This window comes from Ailuropoda melanoleuca, chromosome 2 (genome assembly GCF_002007445.2).
Source record: "Ailuropoda melanoleuca isolate Jingjing chromosome 2, ASM200744v2, whole genome shotgun sequence".
In the NCBI taxonomy this organism is placed as follows: domain Eukaryota; kingdom Metazoa; phylum Chordata; class Mammalia; order Carnivora; family Ursidae; genus Ailuropoda; species Ailuropoda melanoleuca.
In genome coordinates, this window is record NC_048219.1 from 61,020,377 (window position 1) to 61,035,418 (window position 15,042).

At 39.4% G+C, this 15,042-nt stretch overlaps 1 long non-coding RNA gene across 1 annotated transcript in view; it reads right to left on the reverse strand.

The window, feature by feature from the left end:
• Positions 1–1,654: 1,654 nt before the first annotated feature.
• LOC117796341 overlaps positions 1,655–15,042 on the reverse strand; it is a 33,885-nt gene continuing 20,497 nt past the window's right edge. Inside the window, exon 5 of the long non-coding RNA XR_004620750.1 lies at positions 1,655–2,738. This is a non-coding gene — a long non-coding RNA (uncharacterized LOC117796341). The remainder of the gene's footprint in view (positions 2,739–15,042) is intronic.

The following is a 15,042-nucleotide window of genomic DNA, read 5'->3' on the forward strand; positions in this document are numbered from 1 at the left end:
ACAGAGATAGAGACAGCCAGCGAGAGAGGGAACACAAGCAGGGGGAGTGGGAGAGGAAGAAGCAGGCTCATAGCAGAGGAGCCTGATGTGGGGCTCGATCCCATAACGCCGGGATCACGCCCTGAGCCAAAGGCAGACGCTTAACCGCTGTGCCACCCAGGAGCCCCAGGAGCCACAATTCTTATGATAGATAGGGTATTTGCCTGCATAGTGACAAGGAAGTTTGGGGTGATTTTTTCTCTTTTTTCATTGTCAAGAAATAGATCCCGGCTCTAAGTCTGGATTTAAGTGTAAGTTTTCCATTTCAAGGGCTTCTCAAGATTTGTTCAGAAAGAGCATTACAGGGGAGAAAGAAGAAACAAGTGCATATAAAACCTCCACAGAAAAGTCTGATAGCTGAAAGTACGGTTCTAAAGATGTGTCTTCCTTGCTGATGTGCTCCCTCAGCAAATGCAGAAGGGATTCATTGTTGGAAATTTGTGTAATCATTTTTATCTGATTACTTGGCACCATGCTACATGAGCTCTGGCCTCTATTTTAGAGACCCTGGTTTTATTATAAGCATGCTTCAGTTCCTCCAAATGTCTTTATGGATTTGAAGGGCCTGCTCAAGCTTTGTCACTTATTTTTAACAATATAATTTTCTAAGAGAGGAGCGTTCTTGCGAAGCCTGACATGGGATACGTGAGCACATATTGACCACTCACTAGTACTTTAATGATTCCTGGCAGCCTCGGCACATCAGGCCGAGTTCAAACAACACGTTTGCCTGGAGTTCAGTATCCATTTAAATCAAATTTGTCAGCTTTCCATTTTTTAATACGGTTTTTTTATTTTTATGAAAATGCCAGCTAATAAATACCTTGTAAGTGTGATGACATGCCTTGATATGAACAAGCCACATTCTGAGTAGGGAAAAAAAGTGACTAAGCTGGCCCTGTTAATACAATAATGTAATTATCTTTTTTCGCGAGAGTTAATTTACAAAACATTTGCATTTACTTCATTTTTTCCCCACTGTTATTTTGAAGGCCTGTCATTTATAAGTCTGCACATGTACGGTTATGTATATGTGTATGTATTTCCATGGTGTGGGGAGATACTTCTTTCCCTGCTCATTTCCACAGTGGCTTCCTTCACTTTTTTCCCTTTCTTAAAACGGTAGCTCAATTCTCAAATGATTATCAATTTTTTTTAGATTTTATTTATTTATTTATTTGACGTAGAGAGGCAGAGAGAGAGGGAACACAAGCAAGGGGAGTGTGAGAGGGAGAAGCAGGCTTCCCGCCGAGCGGGGAGCCCAATGTGGGGCTCAATCCCAGGACCCTGGGATCATGACCTGAGCCAAAGGCAGACGCTTAGCCACCCAGGCGCCCCTGATTATCAATTTGATAGCAACCAAGTTTGTGAATCCTCACAAACTGCATACCTGCTAGGATTTAAGAACAATTATCCAGATTATTTTCTTGCCCCAAAAGGGGTGGGGAGGGTGACGTGGTTGGTGGTGATGGTGATGGGATTCAAAATTTCGTATGCAGGTAGAAATATAGCTGTATATTCTAAGACATTTATTCACAGACATGTATGTATACCAATATAATGTATGACTTGATTTCTCAGAAAATATGTCTCTGTTTGATAGGTGAGTTATCTCTTTTTACTTTGCTCATAAAGAAAATGGCAGATGAATGATCAGCTGTTGGCTATTCTTCACCATGTGGAGTGATAGATGAACAGACACTTTAATTTCGCCCCTTTGTGTTTGCCTTTAGTTGGAGACTTTTGTTTTTTATTATAGTGTGCCGGATAGAATGAAGCTCCATATACTGGGTACAAATTATAACAAGACAAATTGCAATACAGATGTTGATGTTTTTCTCTATTTATGACACTGCAAATTGTCCCAAGAAGGGATTGTAGGCAAGACTTTGAATGTTTCATTGACGGATTAGTAACTAATGGGACACACACACACAGTATTGGTTTTAATCCAAGTTATAGTTGCTAAAATTGACAACAGTACTTCTCCATATGAAAATGTGCTTTTGGAGGAAAGAAATGGCAATTTTACTTCATTTCACTATTCGTGCAATAATTTTTTAAGCAACGGGGTATAGAACTGGATGTTATCTCTGAACCTGGTTTATATTTTTATGGTTATTATTCTTATGGTGGTAAAAATGACAGCAAATGTTAAATTCATTTCTAAAACAGCAAAGTAACACTTCAATAGAGATATCAAAGGATAAATTTCATGCATAATCTTGAGTTATTGAGCAATTATTTTTTTCAGCTGCACAAAAGGCTTTTATGATCTGACCCTTCCATGTCCCAAATCTTAAGACTTGAGACCCACAGTTCTTAAGTATCCCCATTGCTGGTCAAAGACATGATAGTCTCTTTCATTCCTAGCTCTGGAAGGTAGCCTTCCTTTCCTCACCTACCAACCTGCTCATGGTGTATTTTCTATGACATTTAATAAATTCTATCCTACTAGTCAACCCAAATATGGATATCTACTAAATCCATTTGATTTACATAAAGTATAATTCATCAACCACCATTCACATACTTACATTATTTAGTAACAATACAGTTAAACCTCAGTAATGTGAACATCCATCTTCTCTCTCCATTTAAAAAATGGCAACAGCTCGGGGTGACTGGCTGGCTGGTAGAACATGTGACTCTTGATCTTGGGGTCCCGAGTTCAAGCCCCACGTTGGTGGTAGAGTTTACTTAAAGACAAAAATTGGTTAAAAATGGCAATAGCTCTGGCATGGTGTTTGTGGTTCTTCTTGACTAAATAGGGAAATATTAGTGATATAATGATCCACTTGCAACCTGATCTGGAGAGGGCTACACTAACCTTGTGAGGTCTTGGGCAAGTCATTAATTTAATGGAATTCTGTTTTCATATTAGAAAAAAATGGTTAAAGTTTACATATTCATCCCACAAATGCGCCAGGCTCTACTATATCCCTGAAGATACAATCATGAATAATACCAGTAAGGCTCTGAATTTCCAGATCTTATAGGCCAGAAAAAGAGAGAAAAGAAATCACTATCTACAAGGGAGTTGATGACTACAATAGCTGTGAACAGAAGGCCAGAGGAACACAGAGGAGGGACATCCACCCCAGCCTGGGGCATATGAAGGGTCAGAGAGTGCTTCTGGCAGAAGGGTGTGTCTAAGGCAAAGGATGAGTAGAAACTGGCTAGGGAAAGAGACAGAGAAAGGAGGAGAGAGAAGACTGTTCCAGGCAGCAGGAAAGGCAGGGCCAAAGCCGGAGATAAGAAGTCAGGGCAAAATCAAAGGATGAAAGACATTCATTTTGCCTGGGCCGCAGAGTTCAGGGAAAGAGAGCATCTACAAGGTAAAAAGAACTTCCTAATATTAAAATATAATTGTTTAAAATTAAGTACTTGGTACGACTAGTCTGGATTGTGTAACTATATGACTTACTAGTAATGATGGAGCCAACTAAAAAGTTTCTAGGATGCTTTTTATGTGCAAAGCTACAAATGACATAAAGGTGAAAAAAACACCTCCATACTTTCAAACAAGTTTGCAATCTAGCAGGGGAAGTAGGCAGGTAAACAATTAGAAATCTGGGACAGAATGAGTGGGTCCTCTAGTAGACATATCAAAAAAGTGCTGTGGAAGACCAGAGAAATGGTGATTGGATCTAGGGGTGAGGATGGAACTTGACAAAGACAGTTGCTACTGAGCCGGAGGATGAAGGATGGGTAGAGTAATCCTGTTTTCATTTTCATTATCTAAATTAGCATATATTATTAAGTTATCCAACAACAGAAAAGAGATATCATAATCTTGCTCATTGATACGTGCATTATAAAAATAACGTATATGCACATTGTTGATTGTTCTACATGGTATGAAGTGTGAAAACAAGCTAGCAAAATAAAGATAAGAGAGCCATAAAACTGGAAAAGATCTTAGATCATACAGCTTCCTTTTATTGTTTTTTTTAAGATTTTATTTATTTATTATTATTATTTTTAAAACAACTCTTTTCATGCATCCTTTTTTTTTTTAAATTTTTTAATTTATTTATTCGACAGAGATAGACACAGCCAGCGAGAGAAGGAACACAAGCAGGGGGAGTGGGAGAGGAAGAAGCAGGCTCATAGCGGAGGAGCCTGATGCAGGGCTCGATCCCATAATGCCGGGATCACGCCCTGAGCCGAAGGCAGACGCTTAACCACTGTGCCACCCAGGCGCCCCTTAAGATTTTATTTATTTGAGAGAGAGAGTGAGTGAGAGTGCGAGCACAAGCAGGAGGAGGGAGAGGCAGCAGCAGACTCCCCACTGAGCAGGGAGCCCGAAGTGGGGCTGGATCCCAGGACCCTGGGATCATGACCTGAGCAGAAGGCAGACGTTTAACCAACTGAGCCACCAGGTGCCCCATCATTTTATTGTTTTTTAATACATAAATCTCGAGTCCAGAAAGTTAAGACACCTGCTTAAGATCACAGAAAGAGTTTAAAGGTAGAGATAAGACTCCTATTGTGGTTCTTGTATTTCTTCTAAGACTTGTATTTCTACCACACTCAGGTGGCTTCTTTAGTAAGAAATCTACAAGTATTTAATAAACAAAAACTAGTTTACCATAAAGGTACCAGACAATTTTTATATATAGTATATAATTTTTATACACGTTTGTTTTGAACTAATTTGTTCATCAACATTGCAAACACGTTAAAATTTATAAGTAATTAAAGAGAAATATTTTAGAGCAAATTAAAAATAAGATGGCCACGAAAACTCAAAGATATGTGATAATATTCATAGCAAATTGTTAAAAGGAGAACACAGAAGTATCACCTCTTGGTGGTAATTTAATTACATGTCCCCCGTGCACATAGGAAAATCTATCAGCAAAGATATATTTTAATGTCCTGCCTCTTTCTAGAATGTTTATAAAGATTATTGCTCAATCAATTAATGTGTTCTGGCTATATAAAATACTAAAGAGGCTTCTTTTCCAATTTTCTTTTTCTTTTTCTTTTTTTTTAAAGATTTTATTTATTTATTTGACAGAGATAGAGACAGCCAGTGAGAGAGGGAACACAAGCAGGGGGAGTGGGAGAGGAAGAAGCAGGCTCATAGCAGAGGAGCCTGATGTGGGGCTCGATCCCGTAACGCCGGGATCACGCCCTGAGCCAAAGGCAGACGCTTAACGACTGTGCCACCCAGGCGCCCCCTTTTCCAATTTTCTATAGCAGTTATTCACCATAGCCAAGAAGTAAAAATTAATGACTGTTGTTTATGATTCAGAACAGATGAGTGATATAGTGGAGACTTTTAAATACATAATTGTAGGGGCACCTGGGTGGCACAGCGGTTGAGCGTCTGCCTTCGGCTCGGGGCGTGATCCCGGCGTTGTGGGATCGAGCCCCACGTCAGGCTCCTCCGCTGTGAGCCTGCTTCTTCCTCTCCCACTCCCCCTGCTTGTGTTCCCTCTCTCACTGGCTGTCTCTATCTCTGTCAAATAAATAAATAAAATCTTTAAAAAAAATAAAAATAAAAAAATAAATACATAATTGTATTATACAAACCAAAGATGATCCTGGCATTCTTTCTATTCTCTGTTCTTTATGCTTTAAAAATGATGACTTCTCCCTACTGTGATTTATGGTGTTTTCTGGCCCCTTAACATTTTAGAACACACCCATTCAGAGTTGTCTATAGGATCTTAAATATAACCCTCTTCCTTCCAATGGGAGGGCCTGGCCCTCAACTCTACCACCCTAAGGCCTTCCTCACCATCCACTCAACCCAGAGTGTTTCTTGATTCATCTTTTCCTGCCATCCCATGTCCGATCCAGTAGTAAGTTTTGTCAGCACTACCTCCCAAACAGATTTTGATTCTGAAAACCAATTACCACTTCCTCAGCTAGGAACCTAGTCTGAGTCATCAGCAGCCCTCACCTGGAACATTGCAACAGCCTCTTAGGTGTTCTTATCTCTCAAAACCACAGCCTTCACCTGGGGCCAGAGTAAGGCTGTGGCCCCGCCCAAGTCCCCCCCCCCCCAGTAGGTTTCCATACACTGAGGACATCCTCCAAAGTCCTTAGCATGGCCAGAGGCATCATGATTTGGACCTCACCTATTTCCCAGGCTACCCATCCATTCTCCTTCCCTGCCTTTTGACCCTCTGGCCTTTTTTTTTTTTTTTTGCTTGTCTTAAGATCCATTTCCCCTGGGATTTTGCATGGCCGTCCCTTTTCCTTAGTCTTCTTTCAAATGTCTCCTCTTCAGAGAAGACTCTTCCTACTCTGGCTGAAGGAGCATCTCTGCTCCCTCTCTACTGGCACCCTCTTCTATCTTCCCCATGATACTTATAAGTCAATAAAATGATCTTCTCCATTTCTTTTTTACCTGTGTAGTCTCTGTCTTCCCTGATTGTTCCATGAGGACAGGAACTTGACTATCTTGCCCATCACTCTATTCCCAACTCCTAAACAGAGTCTGGGACTCACCATGTGACTGCCAAGCCCTCGTAAAAGTTCTTTCCCACATCCTTTCTATGAACACCTTTGTGTTCTCTGGTGTAGCACGAAGAGTGGAGCTTCACCAGAGGAGATAGGGTTTTGAATTCCAAATCGACCCTCTTTCTGGCTGTGGGAAAGTATTCTCACCTGCAAACACAGGCAGAATTCTTACATGGGGAGGCCATTGTGAGGTTTAAGTGAGGTCATGGCTGTGAATGCAATGCTTAATACAGAAACTGGCACACAGTCAACATCAGTTAGCATTAATAATGTTTCTGCCTGGCATAGGACAGTGGTCAAAGTCAGGAAATGTGAGTTCTCCTTCCTCCTTTTTTCCTATTGAGTCATTTATTCATAGATTTACTCATTTTCAAAGGTATCTGCACTAACTCTAGGGTTTTCCATATAAGATAAGAATAGGGGAGACCAATAGATGCTTTCCCATTGATACGTGTCTCCTTGTCACTCATTCCTGTTCACTGTGCTTCTGAATCTTGGGTAAGGAGTGGCATGACGAGCCCACTGCTTCTACTGTTGAAGACCAGCGCTGAAGACTAGTGCTGATTGGGCTTTGGCAAAACTTTAAAATAGGTCTCCCATCTTCTGTGATTGTGAACAGCGGGACAACATGGTAAGGTTCGGACACCTCTCGTGCTGCCTCCCCTGTTCTTCCCCAAGCTCATCTTATGGACTGAATTGGGACCAAATGTGTCAACCCCTAAGGACCGTGGCTTCCTTTTCCTTCATTGACGTGACAGCTGATTCCGGTCTAAGGCGAGACCAAGGGCACTGCTCAGTGTGGAACTTCTGTGTGGCAAAACTTTATTTATAAAGATTTTCTCCTGCTCTTGGATCATACGTTTAGCCATGGAGGGAAATAAGGCAGTGCAAAAGTGAGGATGTACAGGACCTTAGTTTCAGGATTTCCACCAGTAGGCTAATGGTTTTACGATGTGTGAGTGATTTAGTAGAGATGTGTGCAAATTCTGTAAAGCAAATGAATTCCATGCTGACCTCTACAGTGTAAGGTACGGTGTAACTGCTGGTGCTTAAGTGAACCGTGAAGAAGCGCTTTGTAACTCCAGCCTCGCACCTTTAAAACGGGTCATTGACTTCATTTCAATTCATTTTTGTTCACACTATACCTCTATCAGTTAGCATTAATTTTGCTAAATTGCAATTATTTATTTTCATGCTAGTCCTGAAGGGTAGTACCGTATATTAATCATTTCTATACACCTAGCATCTAACTGACACACATAAGCGCCAATTACAGTAAATATTGGTTGAACCACTGAAAATATATGTGCCTTGGCTAAATTTATATGTCCATATTTACCAGACAGATGTCTGCTTGAATCAGCAGCTTTAAAGGCTGACCTGTATCATTATATAGAAAAAAATCAAGGGGACTTAAAATACATTTTGTTTCTGTTCACTGATCCCTCACAAGTGTATGGTATTCAATCATTGTAAAGCCCCTCCGCGTACATCAACTCATTCAGTCCTTAGAACAATATTGTGAGGTAGGAAGCTAAGTCTCAGACCTAAAGAATACGTCGTTCCAAAGACCAAGTAACAAGAGTGGACACAGTCTGAGAAGCTGGGCCTCAATCTGACATTTCCTACAGACTCAACTTTTAAGAAAAGTCATAGGAATTTAAAGACTTTCATTTTGTTATTATTTTTAATATTTTTAGAGACTTTCACTTTTGTTTTTCTGATAGCAAGTAGAAATGAAATCAACAACTTGATTATTTGTTCTATTTTGCCCACATCATAGATTCAACATATCTTAGAGTTGAAATCTTTCATCCATTCCTTAAAAAACGGTCTTTCAGCTTTTGTTTGAATGCTCAGTTCTAAGAATAGGAGCATCTGATCTTGTTGAGATAAAATCTCCATCTGGCAACTTGTCTCCATTGGTCCTAGTTCTTTCTTCCATCAGCACAGACACTCAGTTCTTCCACCGCTCTTTATATGAGATGGTGTCCAGGGTCCTCGCTGTACAGGGAGTGGATAAAAGCTCAGGGTCTGGCATCAGGGCTTGGTATGTGACCTCAGTCACTTGTTATGTGCCCACAGTGAGTGACCGTGAGGATTAACAGTAACAACCCATGTGACGTGCTTACCTGGACTCAATAGACCCTTAGGGTATATTTTATTATCACTATTAATCTTTTTTTTTTTTTTTTTAAAGATTTTATTTATTTATTTGACAGAGATAGAGATAGCCAGCGAGAGGGGGAACACAAGAAGGGGGAGTGGGAGAGGAAGAAGCAGGCTCATAGCAGAGGAGCCTGATGTGGGTCGATCCCATAACGCCGGGATCACGCCCTGAGCCGAAGGCAGACGCTTAACCGCTGTGCCACCCAGGTGCCCCTATCACTATTAATCTTGATCACCCTATGAACATACTCTAGTTTGTCAATGTGCCTCTTAAAATTCAGCCCCCACATTCAGACAAAATATTTCAGATGTAAGCCATATGTTTAGTAATTAATGAATTTGATTAATGTTCCCCTAAATCTTGGCAGAAGAGAACATCTCTTTCTATACAATAAACAAAACATATGCATAAATACCATGACTAGATTCAGACATGTAAATAGAGACATGATTGTCTAACTTTGAGCAAGTTATTTTTTTCCAGTTTTAAAGAGAAATAATTGACCTGCCTCACTGTATAAATTTCGGTGTACAGCATGATGGTTCAATTTATATATATTGTGAAATGATCACCACGACAGGATCAGCTCATATCCATCTTCTCATATAGATACAATAAAAAGAAAACAGAAAAAGGGAAAAAGGAAAAAAAATTCTCCTTATGGTGAGAACTCTTAGGATTTACTCTTTCAAGTTTCTCCTATATTGTACAGCCGTGTTAGCTATCATCATTGCTTTGTAAGTACATTCCTAGTACTTAGTTATCTTATCACTGGAAGTTTGTACTTTTTGATCACCTTCTTCCAATTTCCCCTCTTCCCATCCTCTGCCTCTGGTAGCCACAAGTCTGGTCTCTTTTTCTATGGGTTTTTGTTCTTCTTCTTCTTTTTTTTTTTTTAAAGATTTTATTTATTCATTTGAGGGAGCGAGTGAGCATGAGCAAGGGGAGGAAGGGGGGGAGGGGCAGAGAGAGAAGGAGAAGCAGACTCCTGGCTGAGCAGGGAGCCTGATGCAGGGCTCTATCCCAGGACCCTGAGATCATGACCTGAGCTGAAGGCAAATGCTTAACTGACTGAGCTACCTAGGTGCCCTTATGGGTTTTTGTTCTTGTTTTGTTTTGTTTTAGATTTCACATGTAAGTGAGATCATACCACTTAGCATAATGCCTTCAAGATCCATCCATGTTGTCACAAATGATAGATTTTCCTCATTTTTATGGCCAAATAATATTCCATTGGATATACATACACCATAACTTCTTTATCCATTCATCCCTTGATGGACAATTAGGTTGTTTCCATGTCTTGGCTATTGTAAATAATGCTGTTATGAACATGGGGCTACAGGTATCTTTTCAAGTTAGTGCTTTTGTTTCCTTTGGATATGTTCTCAGGAGTAGAATCAGTGGATCATATGGTATTTCTATTTTTAATCTTTTGAGGAACCTCCATACTGTTCTCCATAGTAGCTGTACCAATTTACAATCCCACCAACTGCACACGAGGCTTCCCTCTTCTCCACATCCATGTCAGCATTTGTTACGTTTTATCTTTTTGATGATGGCCATTCTAACAGGCATAGGGTGATATCTCAGTGTGGTTTTTTTTTTTAAGATTTTATTTATTTATTTGACAGAGATAGAGACAGCCAGTGAGAGAGGGAACACAAGCAGGGGGAGTGGGAGAGGAAGAAGCAGGCTCATAGCGGAAGAGCCTGATGTGGGGCTCGATCCCACAACGCCGGGATCACGCCCTGAGCCGAAGGCAGATGCTTTAACCGCTGTGCCACCCAGGCGCCCCTCAGTGTGGTTTTAATCTGAATTTCCCTAGTGGTTAGTGATGTTTGCATTTTTTCAGGTACCCATCAGCCTTCCATATATCTTTGGAGAAATGTCTATTCAGGTCCTTTGCCCATTTTTAAATTGGGTTATTTGTGTTTTGTTTTGTTTTTAAGAAACAGGATAGAATTTTTTACTGTATTTATTTTAATTCCAGCGTAGTTAGCATACAGTGTGATATTAGTCTCAGGTGTACAATATGGTGACTCAGCACTTGCACACATCATCCAGTGCTCATCACAGCAAGTGCACTCCTTAATCCCCATCACTTATTTCATACCCCCAACCCCCACCTCCCCTCTGGTAACCATCAGTTTGTTCTCTATAGTTAAGGGTCTATTTCTCCTCTCTCTCTCTCTCTTTTGCTTTTGCTCATTTGTTTCTGAAATTCCACATGTGAGTGGAATCATAAGCTGTTTGTTTTTCTCTAACTTATTTTGCTTAATATTATACTCTCTAGCTCCATCCATGTCATTGCAAATCGCAAGATTTCATTCTTTTTCATGGCTGAGTAATATTCCATTATATATATACCACATCTCATTTATCCATTTATCTATCAATGGGCACTTGGGATGCTTCATGTGTTTTTTTTTTCTATTGAGTTGTATCAGTTCTTCATATATTTTGGATATTGACCCCTTATCAGATATATGGCTTGCAAATATTTTTTCCAATTCCATAGTTTGTCTTTTTACTTTGTTGGTGGTATCTTTTGGTTTGCAGAAGCTTTTTAGTTTCTGTAGTCCCAACTGTTCATTTTTTTATTTTGCTTTCTACGCTTTCAGTGTCATATTAAAAAAATCATTACCAAAACCCATGTCAAGGAGTTTTATCCTTATGTTTTCTTCTAGGAGTTTCATGGTTTCAGGTCTTATATTTAAACTATTTTGAGTTAATTTTTGTGAGTGGTGTGAGATAAGGGTCGAGTTTCATTCTTTTATACGTAACTATCCAATTATCCCAGCACTATTTACTGAAGAGACTATCTTTCCTCCATTGAGTATTCTTGGTTTCCCTATCATATATTAGTTGACTGTATTTGCTTTGGTTATTTCTGGGCTCTTGATTCTGTTCCATGGGTCTATTAGTCTGTTTTTAATGTCAGTACCATACTGTTTTGATGACTATAGCTTTATAGTATAGCTTGAAACCAGGAAGTGTAATATCTCCTGGTTTATTCTTCTTTCTCAAGATTTCTTTGGCTGTTCAAGTTCTTTTGTGGTTCCATATAAATTTTAGGAGTGTTTTTTTCTACTTCTGTAAAAAATGTCCTTGAAATTTTCATACAGATTATATTGAATCTATAGATAGCTTTTGGTAGTATTGATTTTTTAACAATATTAATTCTTCTAATCCATGAACGTAAGATACTTTGCCATTTACTTTTGTCTTCTTCAATTTATTTCATTCATGTCTTGTAGCTTTCAGATTAGAGATCTTTCACCTCCTTAGTTAAATTTATTCCTAAGTATTTTATTATTTTGATGGTATTGTAAATGGGATCAACTTCTTTCCAGATGAGTTTCCAGAAATTTCACTGTTAGTGTATGGAAACACTACTGATTTTTGTATGTTAACTTTTTAGCCACAATTTTACTGAATTCATTGATTAGAATTGTTTTTTTGGTTGAGTCTTTGAGCAAGTTATTGTAAGGATTTGTTTCCTAAGGTGATATAAGACTATGTGGTTTGACTGATACTTAAAAAGCGACAAGAATTCTTACACCAAACGTAAGCAAAAGACTTGCTCACACCAACCAAGCCTGTCCTCTCACTTCAGCAGTGGATGCTGCTCAGCAACAATATTGAGTGCTGGGACACAGAAGGGAGCATGCTGGGAGATGGGGGTTTGTAATCTCATTATCCATAGCTAACATATTATGACCAGAGTGGCCTACTGTTTTAATATTGCAGCACACTAGGCTGTTTTTCACATACATTGTCTTCAGCCTGGAATTACCTATTGGAAAAATTCATAGGTCCTGCTATTGTTATGATACTGTGTTACGGACTAAAAGCTTTTCTTTACTCAGGTAGGAGCCAAAACAAATAAACAAAAGTCAATAGTTCCCCCATTTCCTACTCCCTTTCTTCCATTAACTTAGAAAAGGAAATCGATACCTTCTTGTGTCTTCATAGAGTCTCATGAAAGTACACGGATAGATGCAAGGAGAGATTACATAGCTAAGTGATTAGATGCTTATAGAAAAATAGAAGGGTAGATAGAGGGGAGAACGGTAGGAAAGAGAGGTAGATAAATGATAGATAGATAGATGATAGATAGATAGATAGGCAGATAGATAGATAGATAGATGATAGATAGATAGATAGATAGATAATAGATAGATAGATAGATAGATAGATAGATAGATAGATAGATGATAGATAGATAGATGATAGATAGATAGATAGATAGATGATAGATAGATAGATAGATAGATAGGCAGATAGATAGATAGATGATAGATAGATAGATGATAGATAGATAGATAGATAGGCAGATAGATAGATAGATAGATGATAGATAGATAGATAGATAGGCAGATAGATAGATGATAGATAGATAGATAATAGATAGATAGATAGATGATAGATAGATAAATGATAGATAGATAGATAGATGATAGATAGATAGATAGATAGATAGATAGGCAGATAGATAGATAGATGATAGATAGATGATAGATAGATAGATAGGCAGATAGATAGATAGATAGATAGATAGGCAGATAGATAGATATGATAGAACGAGAAGTAGAGGGTGCTATCATAGAAAACAACTCCGGCTGGGTGTCAAGATACTTGAATTCCAATCTGGACTCTGCCATTAACTTGCTTGTGATTTCACTTAGTCCTTTAACCTCCCTTGATTGTTGCAGTAAATTAGAGGTGTTGCCAACCAGCATTTTGGGCCCTATTGGTAGGTCCTGAACTCTTAAGAGACAGCTTGGCAAATCCATCATCACTGCCCTGTTAACCACCACTCCTCCCTGTCAATAGTTTATCAGAATTCTTAGAAGGCAAACTTATTACGCACACCTACCAACCATACTCTCAAGGATGCCCATTTCCAGAAATGAGAGGTGGTTTGGGGTATCTGGGACCAAATGATGTTTAGGTTCTAAATTCTATGATTCACCATACATAAACATAGCCTCTTAAAATTTGCCTTTCAGAATTTCCTATGAACGCAATCCTTTCTGTGAACACTAATTTTTCTAAAGTCTAAGGAGCAGGCCTGCTTTTGTAGCTCCCTGATATTCTAGGGCCCAGACCAGTTGAAAATGTTCAAATCTTAGGCAAAATCATGACATATGAAAATTTACATATAGCTTGCTTCAGCTTTCCTTTTCTGTGCTGTATTTCCTGCAGTGACAAGGGCTTTTGAAAGGACCTGATAACTTTCTGCTCTTTTAACTCCCAACTCACTACAGAATAAGAGAAATTCTGATAATTAGTAAGTATACATTATAGACTCCTACATCACTATGGTGGGAAAGGGCTTATGGATTTTGCTGGAGTGTTTGTTGTCAACTCAGTTTCACCTCTTCCAGCCGGGAACTACATTTCTCCCAACACCTTCCCCATGTGGCCAGAGTCAGCATCTCTTCCATGAAGAGACACTCCTATAAGAATTGAAAGGCTGAAGAGGCAAGGCCATAATTCTCAGGATGCAGTTCAGTTAGATGCATGAGTAGATGTGAGGTTCTAAAGAATTACCAGGTGAGATTCTAAAGAATTACCTTGATCAGTGCTACAGACTGAGAGAGAGGGCAGGAACTTTCCAGAGGTCCTTAAAATTTGCACACTACTGAATCCCCTGCTTTAGAACGGCATCCTGAGATCATCACTGGTAGCTTCCCTGATCTTGGTTCCCCTAACTCTTCCAGTGGTTGGTTATGCCTCTAATCCCCTGCATTGAAACTCTTCATATCTGAAATACACAGCGGCTTCTGTATTCCTGACCGAAGCTGGACTCCATGGGTGTTACCTGATTCAACTATTTATGGGTATGTGAGTCCACTTCGTGACATATCTGCTGAGTTGGCATTCAACTTATTCATAAACACCTAAAACAATATGGAAATTGCTTGCTTTGGAAACAGCCCATTTCATGGGACGCCTGGGTGGCTCAGTCAGTTAAAGCGTCTGCTTTCAGCTCAGGTCCTGATCCCAGAGTCCTGGGACTGAGTCCCACATTGGCTCCTTGCTCAGCAGGGAGGCTCCTTCTCCCTGTGCCTCTGCCTGCTGCTCCCCCCGTTTGTGCTCTCTCTCTCTCTGACAAATAAATAAATAAAATCTTAAAACAAAAAAAAGAAAGAAACAGCCCATTTCATTAAAGAATTGCCCAAATTGTTAGAAGGCATATCATAGTGTAAAATAGAATGAACACAGATTTTTTTTTTTTTAACAACAAAAGCCTGGCTTTGTAACCTGTTTGCCACTTAAAAACATTGGGCACGTTGCAAAACTTCTCAGTCTCAGTTTTCTTTTCTGTAAAGTGAAGGCAATAC